We start from the raw sequence: 22,722 nt of genomic DNA, 5'->3' as shown, positions 1-22,722 counted from the left end.
GGCCCAGAGAGGGGGAAATGACTTTCCCAACATCAAACACCAAATAAGTGGCAGATCCAAGATGGCCTCAGACCTGTTCTCCTATACCAGTGGTGTCAGACGTGACTTCTGCCTGAACCAGATTAAAATTTAGTTGAGAAAGAGTTAACAAAATAAAAATACAGTGAAATATAGATAATGCTAATGTGTGGTGTTCTAAGTCAATAGGTGTCCTCAAAGATCCTTATATACAGTTTAGTGGCTCCTGTTTCTACTTGAGTGTGACACCACTGTCATATACATTTCCTCTCAAATCCACCATAGTGCCTAGCACTAGACTAGGCACATAGCAGGCATGCTATGGATTGATTAGTTCCTTGTGAGTGGATCATCACTATATTTAAAAAAACAACCAAACTCTAAACCCTTTTCCCCCCTTTTATTTTTGTAATCAAGGGCATCTCTAGGCATGTCCTTCCTGCTTCTAGCTGACCACATGTATGTGACTCAGTACTGAGGGGGCTTGGCACTTTGAGATGACAAGGCAGTCCTCTTTTTTTCGGATGAGTAGAAGAACTCATGATTCAGTGAATTTGTAAAAGGAAGTTACTCCACCCTTAGTAGACTCTCTTCTCTTCAGGCTGCAGTTTCCATTAGAACTATTTTGAGCGACTGCCCATCAGTGCAGAAGAGACGGTTTGCTGCTTTCTCCATCCAGGTGTCTGTGAGCACATGGCAAATAACCCATAAGCAGTGCCTCAACAAGCCTCAGATTGGGTTGAACTGCAGTTTTTGTTCTTTGTTTGTTCTTTCCTGATCTTAGAAATAAGTATCTATCCAAAAAATGGGATTGTCCAAACTTTGGAGTTACCCTGTGAGTCTGAGAGGTCTGGAGGTCCTAGGTCCTTTTGGTTAGAGCTGACTGGCAAGCCAAGAGTATGCAGTAACTGCATACACTGTCTGTGAGTGTAGAGAAGGGGAATCACATAAGAACTATTATTCAGATAGAAATAACAAGAGTTATCAACAGATTAGATATGTGAGGTGGGTTGAGTACAAGTAAGAAGTCAAGGATGACACCTACTTTGAAATTCTAGGTGACTAAGAGGATGGTGGCTCCCTTAACAGTAATAGAGAAATAAGGAAAAAGGAAGAGTTTGGCAAAAAGATAATGAGCTCTGGTTTGAGTATGTTGAGTTTGAAATGTCTATGGGACATCCAGTTTGAGTCGTCCAATAGACATATGGTGATGCAAGACTTGAGGTCAGGAGAGAGGTAAGGGCTAGATAAAAAAGATCTAAGAATCATTTGTCGAGAAAAGATGAGATAACCTAGGGAGGTGGTGTAGAAGTGCACAGGACTGCCTTGGAGGGTACCCAGTTACTGGGTATGTCTCTGTTGGATGAGAGGTAAAGAAAGATGAAGATTGAGAAACATGAAGAAATAATCGGGGGGGGCAGCCAGGTGGCGCAGTGGATAAAGCACTGGCCCTGGATTCAGGAGTACCTGAGTTCAAATCCGGCCTCAGACACTTGACACTTACTAGCTGTGTGACCCTGGGCAAGTCACTTAACCCCCATTGCCCCGCCCCGCCCCCCCTCCCCCCAATCGGTAACTTTGGAGAGAGCAGTTTCTATTGAAGGGTGAGATGAGAAGCCAGACTGTGGAGGATTTCGAACTTAGGCAGCACATATACTAAAGTTAGAATTATACAGAGAAGAGTAGTATGGCCCCTTCATAAAGAGAACACCAAAATTCAGGAAGGTTTCCATACATTTTTCATCTATGGCTTAAGTGGATGCAACCATGTCTGCAAGACCTCATGCAATTGATGAAGAATGGTTCAGCCTAATAGAGCAAGAGGAATCTAGAAAACCTGGTGTTTAAGTTACTGGAAAGAAACTGTTGATGAAATTAAAGAAGATACTGAAGAACGTGACCTTAGAGATTACTTTGAGGAATATGGTCAAAGTGATTGAAATAATTAAATATTGATATTGAATGTACTGAAATATTGATATTTAAAATATTGAAATAGGGGAAGCTAGGTGGCACAGTGGATAGAGCACCAGCCCTGGATTCCAGAGGACCTGAGTTCAAATCTGACCTCAGACATTTGACACTTAATAGCTGTGTGACCCTGGGCAAGTCACTTAACCCCAATTGCCTCACCAAAAAAAAAAAAAGAAGAAGGAAATAAAATATTGAAATAGTTACAGATAGTCTAGTTTTTTTTTTTTTAAGTGAGGCAATTGGGGCTAAGTGACTTGCCCAGGGTCACACAGCTAGTAATTGTTAAGTGTCTGAGGTCAAATTTGAACTCAAGTACTCCTGACTCCAGGGCCGGGGCTCTATCCACTGCGCCACCTAGCTGCCCTGAGATAGTCTAGTTTTTAAAAAAGGAGAGGGACTTTGGATTCATTACATATAATTCTATGGATAAAATTATATTGCAAAGACTATACCATCAAAGAAACAAGATGCAGAAGTAACACAGGAAGTTTAAAATTTTAAGAGGCAACTTTGGTTTGGGGAATTCCTGTGGTGGTGGTGGTAGTGAAAATTTCGAACCAGACTCAAGAAACAATTTTAGAGGAGGGTACGGTGGATATAAAAGCCATTGTGGATTTGAAGATGGCTCCAAAGGATACAGGGGAGGACCAATAGATAGCAATTTTGGAGGTAGTCTTGGTTTTGGAGGAGGAAGAGGAGAAGGAGATGGTAGTGAAGAAAATGGAAACCAGGGTGGGGCTATGGAGGTGGTTATGACAAATATGGAGGAGGCAATTATGGAAGGGGAAATTACAATGATTTTTCTGTTTGTTTTTGGTCTTGTTTGTTTGATTGTTTTGCGGGGAAATGGGTGTTAAATGACTTGCCCAGGGTCACACAGCTGGTAAGTGTCAAGTGTCTAAGGCCAGATTTGAACTCAGGTCCTCCTGAATCCAGGGCCGGTGTTTTATCCACTGTACCACCTAGCTGCCCCAAATTACAATGATTTTGGAAACTATAATCAACAACCTTCAAACGACAGTTGGATGAAAAATGGAAACTTTGGTGGTAGCAGGAACATAGGGGGACCATATGGTGGAAAAAAACTATGGTCTAAGAGGCAGTAGAGGAAGTGGGAGTTATGGAGGGAGGAGCCAATGTTGAGCTTCTTCCTGCCTTCATCATTTAAGTCGGAAAGATCTTTTAGATGCTGGAAAGGAAATACACCCAGTGAGGTTTTTTCCAGGGACACTGGTCTAGTACAAGAGAAAAGCTTGATGACTTCACCAGCCAATCTTTAAAAGAAAAAAAAGCACCGTGCTGTATTTCTGCAAAACTCTTAACTACGGTAGTTTTACAAGGATGCTATTGAAAGCTGAGCAGGTGGAGCAAGATAATTCCAAGCTTAAGTTAAACTTTGTTAGCCTTACACCAAGGGCAAGCATAATCTGCTGCCAAAGAAACTGTAAAGTGCTACTTTTGACAACTGAAGCAAACAGGGAGATGTCCTGCTGTAGCTAACTAAGGAAAAAGTGGTCAAACACAGAATATCATCAAGAAATAAAAAATTTAGGGCCATCTGAATATATTGTTTGTTGGTTCTTTCTTTTCTTTTCTTTTTTTTTTTTGCAGGGCAATGCGGGTAAAGTGACTTGCCCAGGTCACACAGCTAGTAAGTATCAAGTGTCTGAGGCTGGATTTGAACTCAGGTCCTCCTGAATCCAAGGCCAGTGCTTTATCCACTGTGCCATCTAGCTGCCCCTCCTTTCATTTTTTTTTTTTTTGCGGGGCAATGGGGGTTAAGTGACTTGCCCAGGGTCACACAGCTGGTAAGTGTCTGAGGCTGGATTTGAACTCAGGTACTCCTGAATCCAGGGCCGGTGCTTTATCCACTGCGCCACCTAGCCGCGCCCCCCTTCATTTTTAAAAGCACTTTTAGTTGGATGATAAAAATGAAAAATTATCATCTAGTTCAAATTATGGTGATGAGAATTATCTGTAAACATGAAAAATTCAGCCTAGCTAATGTAAAGTAGCTATCCGTATGGTGGCTAAAATTCTAGCTAAACTGTCTAAAAATCCATTGAATGGTCACCATAATTATAAGCTTTAACAAGAGTTTAGACTTTTAAGTATTTATTAAGGAGTATAAGAATTTGGTGAGGAGAGAGAAAGAGGCCAAGATTCCTTCATCTATCTATCTAAGGGAGCCAGCATCTCAGCTCCACTCAGAACCAGGTCCCCAGAGAAAGAGAGAGAGCTCCTTCCCCCTCCCAGAAGCCTCTTGTGAAACAGGAACAGGGCCGTCCACATACACACAGCTCCAAGCTAATTGGCTGGTAGCTCTGATTGACAGGACCCATGAGTGAACATCACTTCCTGATGCCCAAGCTGCATGGCTTGTAAATCACATGCCTTCTCCTCATGGCAGAGCTTCCCTACAGTATCTCTCCAGTAGGGAGTGCAATTCCAATTCTCTCACTAACAAAAAAGTATAGTGTTTAAACAAGTTTTGCAAATAGACAAAATTAACTTTTCTGAAATTAAAAGTTCTAAAAATAAACATGTTGTACTCTTCCTTCTCCCCCCCCCAAAAAAGAGGGAAGAAGTGGAGGCATCTAGTATAGATGACTTTCTCAAGGAGAAGAGATATAGGATGATAGCTAGCAAAAATGGCTGGCGAGAAGGGATCCTCCTTCTCATGACACAGGGATGGAGGAGATAGTAAGGGAAGATGTCTGAGTGATGTAAGGTGAATGGTCTCAATTTTTTTCAGTGAAATATGAGGCAAGATCTCAACTGAGGGCTGGAGCAATACTATGAAAGGTTTGAGAAGGGATGAAAAAGTTTAGAACAGTTACAATGGGATAGTGAACTGATTAGGGTGATGTAAAAGAATTGCCTTGCTGGATTGAGGGCCCAGTTGAGATTATATAACATAAATTTATAGTAGACCCAATCAGCACTATTTGGGGGTTTTCCCTACCTTAAAAGGAAAGGCAGTAGGTAGCAGGAATTATCTACAGTTAGGGCTGGGCAGGTCATGACAGATACTTGGATTGCAGGACAAGTTACTTGAGTGTAGAAAAAAAAAATAAGAGTTGATTTGGTTCACCAAGGGTTCAAGATAGGGAGAGGAGGAGAGAATATCCAGCACAGAGGTGTTGTAAGGGGAAAGTACTGAAGAGTGGAGGGATTGGAGGTCACAATGAAGATAAAGACAGGGTCAGCTAGGTGGCGCAGTGGATAAAGCACTGGCCCTGAATTCAGGAGGACCTGAGTTCAAATCCAGCCTCAGACACTTGACACTCACTAACTGTGTGACCCTGAGCAAGTCAGTTATCCCTCATTGCTCCACAAAAACAAGCAAACAAACAAATTCAATGAGGACAAAGAACAGGGTTAAGGGTTGTAAGACAGAAAGAAATATAAACTGATAAAAAATTATGATCAGATACAGGAATTTCAGAGTTCAATTTATCTCAATTAAGTTTCAGAATTCAGAATTCAGTTGGGCCCTAAAATTGCTTTATCATTCTGATGAAGCTTAGGTATCAAACTTTCAGAAGATTATGGCAGATGTTATCAAACATGCTACTGAATCCTAGGGTTCTGTTGTACACTATGAGGATTTTGTGTCTTTTAGCATCTCTTTTGTATGTAGGAAATAAATATCTGGCTTATACTTCATTCATACTATATAATGAATACACCATCCTTTTAGGAGACCCTAGACAGGAGCCACAACTTAATGTAATCCCCAGTTCAAATCCCATTTGTCTAAGATTCTAATAATTGGTGAAGACTGTTTAGTTTCTCATCTTTTAAGTTGGCAAAGATAGATACTGGTCTTTTTGTTTCCAGCTTCAAGAGATAAGAGAGGACTTCTGATTCTCTTTAGATTCTCCCTGAAGGGAGTGTGGTAAAATAATGGAATTTGGCAGACTGATTGGAGATGGGCCACACCTGCCCTGCCCTGAGTGACATATACCGCTGATGTCAGCAGAGGAACCACTCTCCACAGGCAGTTTGAAGGACCTCCCTTTTGGGGAAGGGAGAGTAAATGCTCACTGAGGGGAGCTTGGTCTCTTTCTGGTCAGTGAACTGCCAGGAGTGGACGAGAGAGAGGTTTTTCCTGACAGTTTGTCCTGTGACCCTGGCTGCATAGCTGTTTCCCATTGAAACTACAGACCCCAGGTGGTGAGTTAACAAAACAAGCCCAGCTCTTTGAATTAGCTGAGCTGAAAGCAAGTTTGGGGATTGTATAGGCTTTTGTTAGAGTGAGGGGGATTATCCATTTTCCTTTTTCCCTATTCCCTTGTCCTTGACTTTATTAATTTCACCTTTGCTGTGTATTTTATTCCTATTAATAAAACCTGATTCGTTTGTGGAAAAGAGGCTGTTAAGTTCCTTTCTTATTGGCCTGGGAGAAATAACTAAAAAGGAAGTTTGGAGGGAAGGAAGTTTAGAACCTAGAGGTCCCTCATTATTTTCTGAACCCCAATATTATGGTGAACCACCCAATTAACTCTCCACATATTATATTTGGCTCCTACAGGAGAGAAAGACTGGGAAAAAACTAACATAGAAGATCCAGCATCTTAATTATGTTCCCTATCTACAATTTATTATACTAGAAACTTTGGGGGATTTAATCTTGGGTGAGATCTGGTACTCACTCTCTTGGTCAAGATGGGATATGTTGCTATCAATGGAAGAGCCTGTTACTCTGTGTATTATCTGGCATATTCTCATCTGGATACTTTCTCTGATTTCTATTGGCTTGGATAAATAGGTTTATTTGTGATTTATTATATGTGGTCTTTGTATAACTGTTTTTTTTTTTAAGTAAGGCAATTGGGGTTAAGTGACTTGCCCAGGGTCACACAGTTAGTAAGTGTTAAGTGTCTGAGGCTGGATTTGAACTCAGGTCCTCCTGACTCCAGGGCCGGTGCTCTATCCACTGCGCCACCTAGCTGCCCCTATAACTGGCTTTTGATGGAATGTGAGTCAGACCTTGGATATATAGTGTGGAGAATTTCCTCCTCATTAAGAAATAGTGATCAAGGGGCAGCTAGGTGGCACAGTGGATAGAGTGCCGGCTCTGGAGTCAGGAGGACCTGAGTTCAAATCCAGCCTCAGACACAACACGTACTAGAAGTGTGACCCTGGGCAAGTCACTTAACCCCAATTGCCTCACCAAAAAAAAAAGAAAAAAGAAATAGTGATCAGAAGTTCAGCTTGAATATTAAAAATTATTTTCCCTAGACTAACAATATTTAGGAAAGTATATAGCCTAAGACATTTTCTCTAAGGAGAACAGAGTATTCAGCCTCTGGACCTAACCTTCTTCTTCCCCTCCTAGCAGGAATCTAAGTCTTCTGAGCCATATATGTTCATGCTTCTCTTTGACTTACATCTTGACAAATACATGGGGACACATAATTTACATGGACAATACATGGTCCGTACGCCATCCCTACACTAAGCCTCAAGTTTTCCACCACCATCACCACCACCACAGAGCACCAGGGTAGAGGTTTAATAAGCAAAAGAGTGGGATGAAAGAGAACCCAGCCTCAATGGTATTAGAGACCAGGATCCCCAAGGACTGAATCTGTCCTGGACTGTGTGCATGGGTCCAGAATATAGGCACTCCTTAGTGGGAAAGGAAGTGTTTGTGGTACTCCAGTCACTTGGGCTCAATAGCAGGTTCTTGTTTTTGTTTATGTTTGTTTGTTTGCAGGGCAATGGAGGTTAAATGTGGTAAAAAATATTTGTGGTAAAGATATATATATCAGAAGTTGTAGCTGAATCATTTGAGAGATCGCGCATGCTACTGAAGCGGCTTTTAAAGGACCTCCTTTTTGGGGGAGGAGAACGTGAGGAACTTCTGAGATGTGGACTTAAAAGTGAGGGCAGGAACGGAAGTTCTCTCTCTCTGGCGGTGAATTTAGCAGCAATGGAGTGGGATTGAAAGGAGTGCATGTGGTTTGGTGTTCGGTCTTTTCAGAGATTCATGGTCTGGTGGGCAGTTTGGGATTCGGTGAGTTTTATAAAGGAATAGACTAAGCTTAGATCTAAGATTATTCATTTGTATTTCTCCTTCCATATTTCCCTAACTGGCTTCAACTCTTCTTGTCTAATTAATTGCCAAGCAATAAAATAAAAAACTGATCCATCATAGTTTAAAGCTCAGTGGCTCCTTTTTCTTAAGGAAAGTTAAAGGGGGAGATTAATGCTCCGTATATCTAATTTGGCTTTCACATAAGTGACTTGCCCAGGGTCACACAGCTAGTAAGTGTCAAGTGTCTGGGGTCGGATCTGAACTCAGGTCCTCCTGAATCCAGGGCTGGTGCTTTATCTACTATGCCACCTAGCTGCCCCAAAAGCAGGTTTTTACCATTAGATTTTCAATATTCTTAAACTCAACTTAATAACATACCATCCTTATGCTCTATCTAGTCTCTTATTGCCACTACTGAGTTATGTGAGTGGGAGATCAGTCTGAGCATTTAGCTAGCCTTAGGGATCTCAATGGATGGGAATAGCTGCTGTGGTGAAACTGTGGCTATTGTAACTTGGTGATAGAGAGACGAGAGAATAAGAGGCAGGAAGATCCCAGACACAATTAACTCAGTAGAATAAGTATTTGTTAAGTATCTACTATATTTATACAAAGAAGGGTGCTTGGTGGTGGTAGTGGTTGGGGGTCGGGCTGTTCCCTCAAAGAGCTTACAATCTAAGGAGGGGTTAGAATATATACACAAAAAAAATGATACAAGGTAGCATGTGATAGAAACAAAGAAATATTCCAGACAGAGTGCTCTAAGAAAACGTGAGGAGGCAGATTCTGGGCGATGATTGCAAAATCAAGGAAGGCTTCATGGAGGAGGTAGTGTCTGAGCTGGGACCTGAAGAAAGAGAATTATTTCTAGGGGTATCTAGGTGGCACAGTAGATAAAGCACTGGTCTTGGATTTAGGAGGACCTGAGTTCAAATCCAGCCTCAGACACTTGACACTTAACTAGCTGTGTGACCCTGGGCAAATCACTTAACCCTCGTTGCCCTGCCAAAAAAAAGAAAAGAAAAGGAAAGAAAAGAAGAGAAAAGAAAAGAAAAGAAAAGAAAGAATTATTTCAACAGATAGAAAAGAACTCCTCTGGCATGGGGGAGGAACTGCATGAATTCTTGGTGGTTGGAGGTGTGATTTTTCTCCCCATCCAAGTCCATGGATCCCCTGAAATCTAATCTCAGACCCAAATGTGTGGGTCCCAGGTTAAGAACTTCAGAAATCATCTACAGCCCTCATTTTATATATAGAAGAAGAAACTAAAGGTTAGAAAGTCCACAGTCAAAGAGGTAGAAGGGAGGGGTGGGTAGCCAGGTGATGCAGTGGATAAAGCCTCTGCCCTAGATTCAAGAGGACCTGAGTTCAAATCCAGCGTCAGACACTTGACACTTACTAGCTGTGTGACCCTGGGCAAATCACTTAACCTTCATTGACCCACAAAAAAAAAAGTAAAAAAATAAACATATATGTGACTGGTAGGGATCAGGCATGGTCAGGGTAATCTGGACCCTTTCCTTGAATGGAAGATGAATATCTAAAGTTCCCATGCAGCTGTGAGAGCTGGCATACATAGTTCAAGTCCATCTTCCTCATGCTAGCATTCACCACCCTGTAAAACTAAGCCTGCCCTGCCTATTTAAACTGTTAGAACTGAGAGGAGATGATGGTGGTGGTGGAGGTGGTGGTGGTGATGATGATGGGTACTGTGCTAAGTGCTTTACAACCATTATCTCATTCCATCCTCACAACTCTAGAAGGTAGGTACTATTATTATTCCCATTTTATAGATGAAGAAACTGAGGCAGACAGCAGTTAAGTGACTTGCCCAGGATCACACAGCTAGAAAATGTCAGAGGCTGGATTTGAACTTACATGTTCCTGACTCCCAGACCCAGTGCTCTATCCTCAGTGAAATTCCAGGCACCATGGCAGACTGGGGGTTGAGGGGGTAGGGTGGGGAGAGGAGATATTTTTGGTCAAGAGGCCTTCTCAGAGCTATATAGACTGCCATCTACTTTGCCTATAGGTAAAGGCAACCCTGTGCTCAGTTCTTCATTAGGATGGAAATACTGAGAGGCCTCTAACATAGCAGCTTTTTAAAAAAATATATGATTCTTCTCTAGCAAGGCTGAACTGACCATCTATGTGTCCTGTTTAAACATCAAGTCAGCTCTGCATGCCTTCCTCTCATTGACCTAAGCAAAGCTGAAAAGGGAACCTGTCTGGGAGGTCAGGCAGCTTCTTTCCCATGTCTGGGGCCCTGCATGTCCTGAAATAGCCCATGGGCCATATCTCCCCTAGTCTCAGTCACGAGGAATCCAAGTTTCAAAATGTCCTTATTTTGCAATCTGACTCAAAAGGGTGGGGAATGGAAAATTATCGACAGCAACCACCCAGGGACCTCAGCTTAATATAACCATGACCTGGGAAATGATAGAGACAGAACATAATTCGCAGGAACTGAAGGACAGAGGGCCCAATGTAGTTAATTCTTAATAAAAACTTTTCTTCAAACATGGAAGGAGACAGTTTAGATGTCTGGGAAGAAATCTCTCTAATCCCCTTCCCCCTTTAATTCAGAAAAAAAAAAAATTCTTCCCTCCCTGACTTTCCCTCCCTTGTTTCCCTCCTCTCTCCTCTCTTCTCTTCTCCTCTCATCTCCTCTCCTCTCTCTCTTACTCCCAGGTCCTCCCTCCTTCCTTTATTACTCTTTTCATCTACTTCTCTTCATTCATTTCTCTCTTATCTCATCACTGTATTCATTCTACCAGATAAAACCATACAATTTAAAAACAATAAAATACCTTCATGAATTTAGAGATGGAAGGGAACTTCTACCTCAGTCCCCTCATTTAATAGATAAGGTATACTGAGGCCCAGAGAGATAAAGCTGGGCTAAGCAACTTGTCCAAGGTCACAGAGATAGTAACAGATAGGATTTGAACCTAGGTCCCCTGTCTCTAAATCCTCTTGTCTTCATTGCCTCAGTCTGTTATAGCCAAGATATTCTGCTGCTAGCCTGCTGATGAACCTCTTGGCATCTCCTGGAGCTGGTACTCTGTTGGCACCACCTTTGAAAAGCTAGCATCAAGGGGCAGCTAGGTGGTGCAGTGGATAGAGCACCGACCCTGGAGTCAGGAGTACCTGAGTTCAAATCTGGCCTCAGACACTTAACACTTACTAGCTGTGTGACCCTGGGCAAGTCACTTAACTCCAATTGCCTCACTTAAAAAAAAAAAGAAAATCTAGCATCACCTCCATACCAGCCCAAGGCATTGGATTCAGATCTTGCCTCTAACACTAAATATTTGGGCAACTATAGGCAAAGCCTTTGACCTTTGTGAGTCTGAATATCCTCATCTGTAAAATGTGGTTATAATTTCAGGTACCTCATTAGGTTTTTGTGAAGAAATTCCTTTGTAAACCTTAAAGCACTGTAAAAATATGAGTTATCCAGTTTGAGTTACCAAAATCTTTTTCCTGTTTCCTTCATTTCCTCATTGGTAAAATGGAGATAATAATGTTTTTGTTTTGTTTTGTTTTTTGTGGGGCAATGAGGGTTAAGTGACTTGCCCAGGGTCACACAGTTAGTAAGTGTCAAATGTTTGAGGCTGAATTTGAACTCAGGTCCTCCTGAATCCAGGGCTGGTGCTTTATCCACTGCATCACCTAGCTGCCACCCAAAATGAAGATAATAATGGCACCTGCCTAACAGGGTTGTTGTGAGGATCAAATGAGATAAAATCGGTGAAAAACGCTTAGCACAATGCCTGGCATACAGTAGTCACTATATAAATGCTTATTTCCTTCCCTTCCCCTTCCCCTTCCCCTTCCCCCAATATGGCTTTTAGACAGTGAAAATGTTATAATACCGGCAGCTGCAGCTCAAGAATAATTCTCCCATGGGCCAACTGTTAGAGAATTCAACCTTGGAGAGATACCTTGAACAAACCACTAGAGGAGTAGCAATCAGATGATAGCTGACAAGCAACATAGCAACAAAGGAAATATATGGAATCACAAATTCCAGGTCCTGCTTTCTTTGCTGGATCTTGGCCCAAAGAAATATTATAAACCATGAAGACTGTATATGACTCCCATACAGAAGCAGTGGCCAGCCATGAGTGTGAGATGTGTGGCTGGATTCCTTGGGTTTCAGGTGCAAGTCCTTTTTGTGTCCTTTATTACATATATAAAACTGTTCGATATTTCAAAGGCTTGTGAGCTTGAATATTGTAAGGGGAACTGATGGCCACCCTTGAAAAATGCCAGACAAATCTGGTACTGTCTAAGAAATAGAGTGGTTAATTAGTAGAATAGATTAAGTACACCATATACAGTAATAAATGACCACAGTAATCTAGTGTTTCATAAACCCAAAGTTCTAAGATTTGGGGGCAAGAACTCACTATTTGACAAAAAAACTACTGGGACAAATGGAAAACAATCTGGCAAAAATAAGACATGGGCCAATATCTCACTCCATATACCAAGATAAGGTCAAAATGGGTAAAAGACTTAGACATATAGGGTGATATCATAAGCAAATCAGGGGAGCATGGAAAAATTTGCCTATCAGATTTATGTATAAGAGAAGAGTTTATGACTGAGGAAGAGATAGAGAGGACTCGAGGTAAAATGGATAATTTTTATTACATGAACTTAAAAAGCTTTTGCACAAATAAAACCAAATGCAGCCAAAATTAGAAGGAAAGCAGGAAACTGGGAGATTTTTTTTATAGCAAGTTTCTCTGAAAAAGGCCTCTTTTCTCAAACATATAGGGAACTGAACAAAATTTATAAAAATAAGAATCATTCACCAATTAATAAATGGTAAAAGGATAGGAATAAGCAGTTTTCAAAAGGAGAAATCAAAGTTATCAATGGTCACATAAAAAACATTCCAAATTACTAATAATTAGAGAAATGCAAATTAAAACAACTTTGAGATACCACCTTACAACTATCAGATTGGCTAACATCACAGAAAAGGAAAATGATAAATGCTGCAGGGAATGTGCAAAAAATGTACAAAAAAGGAATACTAATGCATTGTTGATGGAGTTGTGAACTGGCTCAACTATTCTGGAGAACAATTTGGAACTATATCCAATGGGTTATAAACTGTGCATATCTTTTGATCCATCAATACTACTACTAGATTTGTATCCCAAAGAGATAAAAGAAAAAGAAAATGGACCCCTACATACAAAAATATTTCTAGCAGTTCTTTTTATGGTGACAAAGAATTGGAAATTAAGAGCATGGCCATCAACTGGGAAATCACTGAATAAGTTATGGTATTTGTTCATTGTCTTCCTTCGTACTCGAAGAGGACCAAAATGATAGAACAAATGTTAGGGTCAACAATGTGTCCCACTGAGGGTGATCAAAGCAATAGAAGCTTGGAAGGCTCTGTCACAGATTAGTCCAAATGGGAAGGAGATGCATCCAAATCTGTGCATCTCACATTTCTTTTGAGCTACTGCAACTCTGCTTTGCTCCTAGAGCACAGCACCTTCTTTGATGCAGGCATGCCATGCAGGGCAGTCCTGTGTTAGTATCTCCCATGTCATGCAATCAATTTTTTTTCCATAAAATAATTTTATCATTTTCCAGTTACATGTAAAGATAGTTTTCAATATTTGTTTTTATAAGATTTCCAGTTTCAATTTTTTCTCCCTCCCTCCCCAAGACAGCAAGTAATCTGATATAGGTTATATATGTACAATCACATTAAACATATTTCTGCATTAGTCATGCTGTGAAAGAAGAATCCAAGCAAAAAGGGAAAACCTCAAAAAAGAAAAACAACAACAAAAACAATAGAAATAGTATGGTTCAATCTGCATCTAGATTCCACAGGTTTTTTTTCCTTTTTTCTGGATTTGGAGAGCATTTTCCATCATGAGTCCTTTGGAACTATCTTGGACCATTATATTACTGAGAAGAATCAAGTCTATCACAGTTGATCAACACATAATGTTGTTGATACTGTGTACAATGATTCTGCTCATCTAATTCAGCATCAGTTCATTCAAGTCCTTCCAGGTTTCTCTGAAATCTCACAGCACAATAGTATTCCATTACATTCCTATACCACAACTTGTTTAGCCATTTCCCAATTGATGGGCATCCCCTCAATTTCCAATTCCTTGCCACCACAAAAAGAGCAGCCATAAATATTTTTGTACATGTGGGTCCTTTTCCCTTTTTTATGATCTCTTTGGGAAAAAGACCTAATAGTGGTATTGCTGGGTCAAAGGGTATGTACAGCTTAGCCCTTTGGGCATAATTCCTAATTCATGCAATCAATTTTAAAGTTCTTCAGAGAGACATTGAGAGTGTTCTTCTATAGCTTTTTCTGTTTTTTTTTGTTTTGTTTTGTTTTTTGGGGGTAGGGCAATGGGGGTTAAGTGACTTGCCCAGGGTCACACAGCTAGTAAGTGTCAAGTGTCTGAGGCCAGATTTGAACTCAGGTCCTCCTGAATCCAGGGCTGGTGCTTTATCCACTGCGCCACCTAGCCGCCCCCTATGGCTTTTTCTGATCTCCATGTGAACACTTACCTTATGTGAGTTCTCTGTAAAATAGTCTTTTGGGCAAATTTTCACTTGGGATTTGAATGTGGCCAGCCCATCAGAGTTGTACTCTACAGTAGAGTGTGAATTCTTGGCAGTTCAATTTGAGAAAGGACCTCAGTATCCAGTACCTTATCTTGCCAGGTGATTTTCTAAATTTTTCTTAGACAACTCAGATGGGAGCAGTTCAATTTTCTGGTATGACACTGGTAGAGTGTTCAGGTTTCATAGGCATACAGCAACAAAGCCAGAATAACAGCTCTGTAGATCTTTAGTTTGGTAGGCAGCCTAATACCTCTTCTCTCCCACACTTTCTTTCAGAGCCTCCCAAACATTGAGTTAGCTCTGACAATGTGTACATCAATCTCATCATCTATGTGTACATCCTGGAAAGTATACTGACAAGGTAAGTGAATTCATCCACAGCATTCAGAATTTCTCTATTGATGTCACTGATGGTTCTGTGTATGCATAGTGCAGTGCTGGCTGGTGGAGAACCTCTGTTTTCTTGGCCTTGGTTTTCAGGCCCAAATTAGCATAAGCAGCTAAAAATTGATCCATACTCTGTTCCATCTAAGCCTCGAAAGGTGCATAGAGCGTACAGTCATCTGCAAACAAGAAGCCATACAATAACTCTCCCTCCACTTTAGTTTTGATTCATAGCCTTTTCAAGTTAAAAAATTTACCACCCAGTGCAGTAGCTGACCTTGATGCCATTTTTGTCCTCATTGAAGGTATCTGACAACATTGCTGAAAACAGCATGGAAAAAGAGCAGTGGCTACATTGGTGATTGAGAAAGCATGAGTATTGTCCATTATCCAGAACCCAAGCAAACATACCATCATAAAAAAAAACGCACAATACTGATAAATTTCTCCAGACAATCAAATTTTGACATAATTTTCCAGATGTTCTCATGACTGACAGTATCAAAAGCCTTGGTCAGGTTGATGAATGTTATGTACAGACCTTTGTTCTGTTCTTGGCATTTTACCTGGAGTTGTCAGGCAGCAAACACCATATTGATTGTTCCTTGGCCTTTTCTGAAGCTACACTGCCTCTCAGGTTGATGACCATGTTCCAGGTGAAGGACCAGCCTATTAAGGAGAACTCTAGGGGCAGCTAAGTGGAGCAGTGGATAAAGCACTGGCCTTGGATTCAGAAGGACCTGAGTTCAAATCCAGCCTCAGACACTTGACACTTACTAGCTGTGTGACCCTGGACAAGTCACTTAACCCTTATTGACCTGCAAAAAACCCCAAAAACAACAAAAAAAGGAGAACTCTGGCAAGAATCCTGCCAGCAATGACTAAGAGAGAGATACCTCTGTGATTGTCACAGGACAATCCATTTCCTTTTCTTTTATAGAGGTGGACAATGGAGGCATCCTTGAATTCTTGGGGGAATAACCTTCTCTTGCCATATAACCCAGGAGATTTCTGTTGGCTTTTTATGAGCTGTGGACCCCCTGCCTTACAGATTTTTGCTAGGATGGAATCAGCACCAGGAGCTTTGCCACATGAGAAGAGCCTAATGGTATCCAAAACCTCTTCTTCAGCTAAAAGTTTAACTAGAGAGGGATTGACTCCATCCTGAGGTAAACAGTCAATGCCTTCAGCATTGGTGTATGACGGTCTGCTGAGAACACAATGGAAGTGTTCTACCCATCTCTCCAGGATCATGTCCTTATTCCTAATGAATGTGGCTCCATCAGTGCCAAGTAGTTGACATGCAATAAAGGTCTTTGGCCCATAATTAGCCTTCAGAGCATCCTAGAAGAACTTTGGATTGTTACTATCAGCATAAAACTGAATCTCATCTGCCTTCTTGGTGAGCTAAAAATCCTGCATCTCTCTAAACTTCACTTACACTTTGTTTTTGGTGGAGTTAAATGCTGCCTTCTTAGAGAGGGATGAACTATCCTGTTGGTAAACACTGTGAAGTTCTTATTTTTTATTTAACAGATTCTGAATTTCCCCATTATTTTTGTGAAAACAATCTTGATGTCTGCAAGTGGTCTGGCCCAGATCAGTAAATGCATTGCTACACACCAAATCTTTGAAAGCCGACCACTCCTTTTCTGCTCCAGTGTTGCCAACCGTGTGTTGGCTCTGCTTTCACCCCAAGTCAGCTTGCTTTTGTTAAATTCATTTGTTGAGCTTGGAGACCATAAGTCTATGATTAGTCTAGCACTCTGCACCACACATCACCTTTATGTGACATGCTAGACACTGAAGTTCCCAGATCCCACCCGGTTGCTAGAAGTGAGCCAGATTAGTGGTTCCCACTAATGATGATTATCTGGGGACTAGAGGGTGCCCACACAAGCACAGTCAACAAATTGGAGTCAGATAAGTAAAGCCTCAGAAAATTTCAAAAGGAAATACTTCTTTTTTCCTGAATTTTTTTCTACCTTTTATTTCCAGGTTTTCATGTCTCTATTCACAAGGCAAATCATATTAATATATATTTGTAATGAGTGGTAGCAAGGTTCTACAGGTTGTGAGAACTTGTCCCTCCATGTGTGGTGTGAATGTGAAGTTGTGAGTGTTGAAGGGAGGCAGAATAGACATCTCTAGCCTTTTACTCCCCACCCTTCTCCAAGAGAGGCTTTAATTCCTACCAGGAGGAGGAGCAGGAAGTTGGGGGTGGAGGCAACTCTGCTCTTCTCAGAGAGAGAGGGGTATCAGACTAGAATTATATTTATCTTCTCCCTTAAATATTATTAGTCTAGGGGTTATGATTTGGTTCAGTCTGACTTCTAATCAATGAGTCGTTATTAGGGGGGAAGGAGGACTCCAAGCTTTATACTGAAGGCATGACTCCCTTCCCACCAAATGACAGTTCCAGAATTAACACACATAACAAATAGTAGAGAAAGACATTTATCCAAATCATAGCAAAACAGAAATCAGGGAAGGTATACACAGGAGACTATATGCCAGACAATACAGTAGGAAGGAGCTCTCCTATTAGGGGTGGGGAGGAGAGAGAGAGAGAGAGAGAGAGAGAGAGAGAGAGAGAGAAAGTCTCTTAGATTTCACCCAAGGGAAATCTCCCAGAAGACTCTATTATAGAAAACTGGGGACAGGGACATGACTAAGGTTGTCAAGTTTTTCTCATATCTTCCTTGAGTCTTTTCCTTCAGCAACATGAAATGCTGTTGACCTCTTTCATCTTCCCTTTTGAAGTAGAAGCCAGAAGCACTGGTGGTGATTGGAATCTCTAAGAAGACTCAAGAAGTCTGGAGGTTTCCAGTGCTCCCCAACTCAGTCCAGCCCTTTAATGAAGGGCAGAGCATTCATCTTTACCAATGAGAACAGAATCCTATACCAATGAGCTTTGGGACAGGGGTTACACATAACAAACTTATACAAATAAATTGATTTAAATGATAAATTGGGACAAATAATACCTGTGAGGGCCAAAATTTGATATATGGAGCATTATTTGGGTGACTCGCCTTAATATTGGGGTCCTGGAAATATGAGGGACCTTTTAGGTTTAACCCTCCCCTCTGAACTGCCCTTTTTAGATATTTCTCCCAGGCCAATAAGAAAGGAGCCTTTAAGCTTTAGTTCACAAAAGGATCAGATTTTATTACTTGGGAATTAATTAAACAACAAAGGTGAAACTAATAAAAAATCAAAGATAAGGAAATAGGAAAATAGAAATCCAGATAGATATTCTTAACTCTAAACTTAGCCTATGTAATCCCCAGACCTTTTTCCCATTAAGCTAGTTCAAAGGAATTTAGGGTTTTCTATCATAAACTCACCAAACACCTGAACAGCCTGCCAGTCTAAGGTTGCTCGCACGCCACCAGGACAGCAGTCCCCAGACAGAGAGTGAACTAGCATTCCAGAAGTGACTTGAGAGCTAGTGTTCTGGAAGTGCCCTCCAACCTCCCTTCAGGGGGCATTCAATCCTTTCTCTACCTAAAGGGGAAGTCCTTCAAAAGCTGCCTATACCACAAATAATTTTTACCACATTCCCTCATTAGGAATAATTTATTGTAACTTTAGCTTCCTTGATTACCATGTTTAGTAATCACTTGTATCAACAATCCTTGTATGTGCTTGTGATGTTTAAAAAGAAACAGTTTGGGGGGCAGCTAGGTGGTGCAGTGGATAAAGCACTGGCCCTGGATTCAGAAGGACCTGGGTTCAAATCCGACCTCAGACACTTGACACTTACTAGCTGTGTGACCCTGGGCAAGTCATTTAACCCCCATTGCCCTGAAAAAAAGAAAAAGAAACCGTTTCTGGGTAATTTAATAATTTTATTAATAAGGCTGATGTGGGCTGGAATTTGGGGTCAAATTGATCCTGAATCATCCCAAAATAATTATAAGACTCAGTGACTCAATTTCCCAAGTTTTATTGCAATACTGTGAGTGATCACAGGGAGAGAACCAGAATTGTGGAAAGGTAGCTCTTGAATGAAGAAAGAAAAGACAGTTATATTTATAGTATGGATAAATTGATTATCAGTCTCCACCTTAGGGAGGTATAGAGGAGGGCCTATCCTAATTTGGAGTTGCTGGGGTCCTAAGCCAACCCCTGAGGCAGGTACCTTTTTCTGTGGAGGTGTATTTGGGGGGTTTATACATCATAAGGTGAATCTGGGAACAAATTTAGCCTTTTCTGCACATGTCTCTTTCTGGTTCCCATGCTTAGTTTCAAAACAATTTCATTTATCATTTATTCCTAGTTTGACTTTCTATAGCCTATGTAATGATTGGAATGATGCCACCTGCTGGAGATTTACTGTAGAAAAGCTCTTCCATGAGGTGAAGGTCTCTGAGGGCAAGACCATGTGTCTTTTCTTTGGTGTCAGGAAGTGAGTTTGCTTGTGGGAAGAAGAAGGGGGAGGCTGGCGCACTGGCTGACTCTCTTTCCTGTGGACTCTGGCGGGAAGCAAAGCTAGGAACGCTCTCTCCTTTTAATAGATAGATGAATCTTTTCTCTCTCTCTCTTTACCAAGTTCTTATTCTCCTTAATAAATGCTTAAAAGTCTAACTCTTGCTAAAGCTTATAATTTATTGGCGACCACTCATTGGATATTTTAGACAGCAAAGCTAGAATTTTAGCCTTTACACCTATCAATTTTTTCATTGTTATATGACCTGCCCCTTTATGTTCCCATTATGGTCACTGATTTCTGTGGGTAAGAGAACTTAGCATCCTGACTTGTAAGTTATCCATTAACTGGCATCTGAATCCCTTTTAGAGCTAATATCTGAATTAGAGCTTGCATCCTAGGTTTTTCTGTTAACGCCTTTTTGCCTCCTACATCAAGGCCAGTAGGTTATTAATAAAAGGATGGCCATTTAACCATCTCTCTTAGACCAAAGACAATCATGGGTGGACTTACACTTTATATACCCTTCAAAGCAATGAGGGGCTACTAGTGATATCATGTCACTCTTGGACAGAGAATTCTCTACTCAGACCACCTGAAACCTTGGGCTCTCTAGATAAAAGGATCTGTCTCCACCCAAGCTTGAGAATATTATGGGCTTCCCCAATTTAGATTAAATTATTTGTAAGGTTGGGTGGGGTCTGACCAAGATCAAGGATCAACAATGTCCTTTAAGAGATAACTTAAATGGGGACTTTGGAATAAGGGGATAGTTTTGAGTCTCCCTAAGATATTGGTTATTAATAATCATTTCTCACAGCCAAATCTTAAATTAAAATTCAGAACTCATGTACCTTCATGGTCACCTCAGAAATTTTCCCCAGACCCAATTCCCTTCAGACAGGGGTATACTGAAGTCAGTTTTGGGGGGCTTGGGAGAGCTGATTGCTAAATTTTCATTGTCAGCATCTATAGCTCAGAAATCAGGGAATGCTACAAACCAGGGCTTGGTTTATTGCTTTGTTGAATGTCTAGACTTAAGAAAGTGATGGAGAAAATGGCAGTGATTCACATTAAACTTAAAAGTCTGTCATTAGGAGAATTGGTTGTTAAAAATTTACCAGCAGCACACTCCTTCTTTCAAATCCCCTTAATTATATCTATTCTCTCTTCTGAGACAAGAACCAGACTGAGTCTTTTAACTTGGTCATACCTAAAAGTCAGTAAACCTGTCCAGGTATAATCAGGAACAGACCAAAGAGCAAAAGCAATTATAATCTGAAAATATCTTCACTGTAGAATAGTTCAAGTCATGATGATTTCTCTCACTTCTAACAGGTTTACTAAAAATGACTTCCTAATTTTGGGTTCCTGCTCATAAGAGCCTGAGAATTGCTGATTATCAGAAGAACACAAGAAAAATCCTTCTAGCTCATTCCCTTGGTCCCTCAGCGAGGTCCATTCCAAACCCAGTGGTCTTTCTCCTTGTTTTGGTACTCAGGTCAAAGGTTTAACAATAGAAAGTACTCATATTTTTGGATGGCATAGACTTTATTTAGGTATGTGGTAAAAAGTACGCCAGTTTTTGAAGGACCACCCTTTCAGGGAGGAGACTGACTGCAGTGCATGGGCTACGCATGCCAGTCCGGCTGCTAAGCACTCCACTTCCGGGGTGCAAGCTTAAAAGGCAAGGAGAGAATGGAAGTGAGATCTCTTTTTGGCTCTCCTTGTTCACTGGCTGCGCTGCACAGACAGACGCTGACTGGAGTTGGACTCGGCCCGGCTTGCCGTAGGAGCACGTGCTTGACGCGGCTCTCCCCCTCAAAGGTGGCCTTGGGCTTTCGGTGAATTTTATATGGAATATAGACTAAGCTTAGACTTAAGACTATTTGTTTTGTATTTCTACTTTCCTATTCCTCTAATCAACACCACCTTGTAATTTCCAAACAATAAAAGACCAGAGGCTTCTTCTATTTACTAGTCTGGGAGATAAATAAGGGAAACAGTTAAAAGGGGAGGTTAATGCTCTAGTATCCAATTTTAAATCTCACAGGTATATAGAAAGACAGAGAGATCTTAGCAATTTCTAGATGGCCCTAAGTAGTCATAATTATTCTCCCCTCTCCCTCAGTTGTTCCTGAAACCTTGGGAAGTGACAACTAGGTCCAAAAAGGAGAGAAACTGAGAGGAGGCCCTGACTTAATTAGAGTTTCTAAGGAAAAGGATCACATATTATTATGGGGAAAATAGTGGGGGTTTGGGGTAGGGGTTCTTAGGAATTCCTCTTTAAAGAATTACACCCTCTTGGACACAAATCCAATTAGAATAAAATAATATTTTATTTAGGAGCTAGGGAAAGGAAACCAAGAGAGAAGTCCTTGGACTTCTCATGGGGAAAAGGCATGACACAGAGGCGTGGCTCTCTGAGATATCTATCTCCTGGAGCAGGGGACAGGCAAATACTTTTATAGAGGGCCCATGGTGGTCTGATGGGGTGATCATCTGACCGTGGAAAGTTCCCTTATTTGGGGAAGACCATACCCCACTGGTGGTGGCTGGGGGAAGTTGGGTGAGAGGCGGCTCTGCTCTCTCAAGCCATCTCTGTCCCCCTCATGCCATAAAGGCAGCAGCCATACCTAATCTTATCTTCCCAATGGGTGGGGGAGACTGGAATGAAGGGTGGTGGTCCTGGAGCTAACTCAGTCCAGATTGGGTGCAGCTTATCTCTTTAGGTGTATCTGTCCTTTGGTTTAGTTTCTCAAGAAGAAGGTTCCTTGATTTCCCCCAGAAAATTTCTGAGGTACCCCAGGCCCATAACATACATGAAGGAAGCATGACTTGTGCTCAACCCAATTACAGTAGTGTTTACCCCACAAAGTGTTTTATTCACCCTAGGATCAACTGCTGGGCATATTCTCAGAGCCTCAGTGATACCTGCAGGCACAAAGTTCCCACACTGTGCCTCTACCTCAACACCACAAGGTCTCTCCATGTGATCATTGTCAAAGGTTAGTATCCCTTCAGAGATATCTCCAAATATCTTGAACTTTATACTGGAATACCATTGTGTTTTGTTTTTGGTTTTTGGTGAGACAATTGGGGTTAAATGACTTGCCCAGGGTCACACAGCTAGTAAGTGTCAGAGGTTGGATTTGAACTCAGGTCCTCCTGAATCCAGGGCCAGTGCTTTATCTACTATGCCACCTAGCTGCCCCAATACCATTGTGTTTTAAGA

At 41.2% G+C, this 22,722-nt stretch overlaps 1 long non-coding RNA gene and 1 other non-coding gene across 2 annotated transcripts; both read left to right on the top strand.

The window, feature by feature from the left end:
* The first annotated feature begins 1,654 nt into the window (after nt 1-1,654).
* Nucleotides 1,655-1,757, top strand: LOC122745010. Its single transcript, XR_006355321.1, has one exon. It is a non-coding gene; the product is annotated as a U6 spliceosomal RNA (small nuclear RNA).
* Nucleotides 1,758-7,923: 6,166 nt separating this feature from the next.
* On the top strand, nt 7,924-22,495 carry LOC122740259. The gene is made up of 3 exons (XR_006354724.1): nt 7,924-8,017; nt 14,945-15,029; nt 22,383-22,495. It is a non-coding gene; the product is annotated as an uncharacterized LOC122740259 (long non-coding RNA).
* Nucleotides 22,496-22,722: the final 227 nt, after the last annotated feature.

This window comes from Dromiciops gliroides, chromosome 2 (assembly GCF_019393635.1).
Source record: "Dromiciops gliroides isolate mDroGli1 chromosome 2, mDroGli1.pri, whole genome shotgun sequence".
In the NCBI taxonomy this organism is placed as follows: Eukaryota; Metazoa; Chordata; class Mammalia; order Microbiotheria; family Microbiotheriidae; genus Dromiciops; species Dromiciops gliroides.
The sequence above is the reverse complement of the archived record's forward strand: the minus strand, read 5'-3'. Positions and strand labels throughout refer to the sequence as shown.